The sequence below is a fragment of the Coturnix japonica genome, unplaced genomic scaffold (genome assembly GCF_001577835.2).
Source record: "Coturnix japonica isolate 7356 unplaced genomic scaffold, Coturnix japonica 2.1 chrUnrandom577, whole genome shotgun sequence".
NCBI lineage: Eukaryota > Metazoa > Chordata > Aves > Galliformes > Phasianidae > Coturnix > Coturnix japonica.
In genome coordinates this window covers 43386-46915 of record NW_015439951.1, presented here as the reverse complement: position 1 = coordinate 46915, position 3530 = coordinate 43386, and the positions used below count along the sequence as shown (strand labels likewise).

At 55.7% G+C, this 3530-nt stretch overlaps 1 protein-coding gene across 1 annotated transcript in view; it reads left to right on the top strand.

Annotated features, from left to right (window-relative positions):
• The first annotated feature begins 3274 nt into the window (after window positions 1–3274).
• Window positions 3275–3530, top strand: part of LOC107307391 (valine--tRNA ligase, mitochondrial-like) — a 32585-nt gene continuing 32329 nt past the window's right edge. Inside the window, exon 1 of the mRNA XM_015850899.2 lies at window positions 3275–3524. The gene's annotated coding sequence lies outside the window, so the exon portion shown is untranslated. The remainder of the gene's footprint in view (window positions 3525–3530) is intronic.

Below are 3530 nucleotides of genomic sequence, written 5' to 3'. Positions count from 1 at the left end.
TATTAGGGGATATAGGGGTCTGTATGGGATTTGGGGGTGTGGTATAGGGATACCCCCACGGATTTCCAAAAGCTTTAGGGGGATCTGATGGGATTTGGGAGGGTCTGCGGGGGGGTATAGGGGATATAGGTGGTCTGGGGCTTTAGGGGGGGGTCTGATGTATATGGGATTTGGGGGTGTATAGGGATATAGGAATCTGTATGGGATTTGGGGGGTTGGGGGTATAGGGGATATTAGGGCGGTCTGGGGCTTGGTGGGGGTCTGTATGGGATTTGAGGGCGTGTTACTAGGGGATATTAGGGGCATCTGTATGGGATTTGTAGGGGTCTTGGGGTATAGGGGATATTAGGGATCCTGTACTGGGATTTGGGGGGGTTCTAGGATGTATATAGGGGGTTTCTGGGGTCTTTGGGGGGGGGTCTATAGGGGATTAGAGGGGAACTGGGGGGGGTATAGGGGATATAATGGGTCTGGGGGGCTCTATAGGGGGTCTGGGGGCTTTGGGGGGGTCTGATACTGGGATTTTAGGGGGGTCTGGGGGAGGATTATAGGGGGTTCTGGGGGCTTTGAGGGTGGTCTGTATGAGATTTGAGGGGGTCTTGGGGGATATAGGGGGTCTGGGGGCTTTGGGGGGGGTCTGTATGGGATTTGAGGGGGCATGGTGGGGGATATAGGTCTATAGGGGATTTGGGGGGGGCCTTAAAGGGATATAGGGGGTCTGGGTGGGCTTTGGGGGAGGGTCTTATAGGATTAGAGGGGGCCGTGGGGGGGTATGGGGATATAAAGCTATTGGGGGGGCTCTATAGGGGGTCTGGGGGCTTTGGGGGGGGTCTGTATGGGATTTGGGGGGGTGTATAGGGGATATAGGGGTCTGTATGGGATTTGGGGGGTCTGGGGGTATAGGGGATATAGGGGGTCTGGGGGCTTTAAGGGGGGGTCTGTATGGGATTTGGGGGGGCTTATAGGGGATATAGGGGTCTGTATGGGATTTGGGGGTGTAGTAGGGGATATAGGGGTCTGTATGGGATTTGGGGGGGTGTATAGGGGATATAGGGGTCTGTATGGGATTTGGGGGGGTGTATAGGGGATATAGGGGATCTGTATGGGATTTGGGGTGTATAGGGATATAGGTCTGTATGGGATTTGGAGGGTCTGGGGGGGTATTAGGGGATATAGGGGATCTGTATGGGATTTGGGGGGGTCTAGGAGTGTATATAGGGGGTCTGGGGTCTTTGGGGGGGGTCTATAGGGGATTAGAGGGAAATGGGGGGGTATTAGGGGATATAATGGGTGCTCTGGGGCTCGATAGGGGGTCTGGGGGCTTTGGGGGGTCTGTATGGGTTTTAGGGGCGGTTCTGGGGGGGGATATAGGGGTTGGGGGCTTTGGGGGGGGTCATAGGGGATTTGAGGGGTCTGAGGGGGATATAGGAGGTCTGGGGGCTTTGGGGGGGTCTGATATGGGCATTTAGGGGGGTGTCTATAAAGGGCGCGGAATTTGGGGGGTGTTATAGGGGCATATTAGGGATCTGTATGGAATTTGGGAGGGTCTGGGGGGTTCTATAGGGGATATAGGGGATTGTATGGCGATTTGGGGGTCTATAAGGATTTTGGGGGATATAGGGGATATAGGGGATCTGTATGGGATTTGGGGGGGTCTATAAGGGATTTGGGGGGTGTTTGTGGTATAGGGGATATAGGGGAATCATGATATGGGATTTTGGGGGGGGTCTTTCTGGGGGCTCTATAGGGGATAATAAAGGGTCTGGGTCTATAGTGGTGTTAATTTGGGGGGTACTCACCTGAACACAGCCAGGCCACGTGGCCGGGTGCCCATAGAGTCGATTCGAGGAGGGGGGGGCTGAGACCCCTGAGGAACTCATGGAAGGTTCTTACACCTGCAGCTGCCCCCCCCTCTGTAAGCGGGGGGGGGTCTCCATCTTAAACCCCCCCCCAAGACCCCAATAATGGGAGGGGTTCCCCAATTCACTAGGGAAGAAAGGAAGGGGGGTATTTAATGGCACAGCCATAGACCCCCTATAAGCCCACCCCATTACCCCTATTTAAGACCCCCCCCCCTTATATGATCCCCATAGACCCCCCCCAATACACACCATTGCCCCTTTATTGCCCCCAATGCCCCCCCGATTGCCCTACCATTTACCCCCATATTGCCCAACCCCCCCTTATTGCCCCTATAGACCCCCTATATTGCCCCCACTCACCTCTATGGGTCTCTATGGGTCCCTATAGACCCCCATTATCCCCCAACCCCCCCTTATTGTCCCCTATAGACCCTCTATATTGCCCCCCATTCACCTCTATGGGTTCCTATTGGGTCCCTATGGGTCCCTATAGACCCCCATTGGCCCCCCATTCACCTCTATGGGTCCCTATAGGTCCCTATGGGTCTCTATAGACCCCATGCCCCCCCTCACCCCCTTATTGCCCCCTATAGTCCCTCTATGCCCCCCCCATTCACCTCTATGGGTCCCTATTGGTCCCTATGGGGTCTCTATGTGTCCCTATGGGTCCCTATAGGTCCCTATGGGTCTCTATGTGTCCCTATGGGTCTCTATGGGTCCCTATGTGTCTCTATGGGTCTCTATGGGTCCCTATGGGTCTCTATGGGTCCCTATGGGTCCCTATGTGTCTCTATGGGTCCCTATGGGTCTCTCTCTATGGGTCCCTATGTGTCTCTATGGGTCTCTATGTGTCCCTATGTGTCCCTATGGGTCTCTATGGGTCCCTATGTGTCCCTATGGGTCCCTATGGGTCTCTATGGGTCTCTATGGGTCCCTATGGGTCTTTATGGGTCCCTATGGGTCTCTATGGGTCTCTATGGGTCCCTATGGGTCTCTATGGGTCTCTATGGGGTCTCTATGGGGCTCTATGGGTCTCTATGGGTCCCTATGGGTCTCTATGGGTCTCTATGTGTCCTTATGGGTCTCTATGTGTCCCTATGGGTCAATATGGGGTCCCTATGGGTCCCTATGGGTCTCTATAGGTCCCTATGGGTCCCTATGGGTCTCTATGGGTCCCTATGGGTCCCTATGGGTCTCTCTCTATGGGTCCCTATGGGTCCCTATGGGTCCCTATAGGTCCCTATGGGTCTCTATGGGTCCCTATGTATCCCTATGTATCCCCATATTCCCCCATTACCCCCCACCGCCCCCCATTCCCTTACCGCTCTCCACACGCTCGTAAGTCACGTGCAAGCAACCACCCAATCAACAAGCAAAGGACGCCCCGTCACGTGGCACCAGCCGACCAATCGCCAGCCTTCACGTGACGCCGGAAGCCCCTCCCACTCCAAGATGGCGGCCCCCATGGCACCCCGCGCTTTTCGGGCCCTCCGGTTCCACACGGGAGGTCGGGCCCGGTGTCACGGGGGGGTCACCACTTCCGGTTCCGCTGTTGACCCCCGGGATGACCCGGAAATGATCCGGTTAAAGGGTCGGGAACAGAAAGAGCGGAGGTTGAGGTTAAAGAGGGAGAAAGAGGCCTTGAAGGGGGCCAGGCCTGAGGTGAGG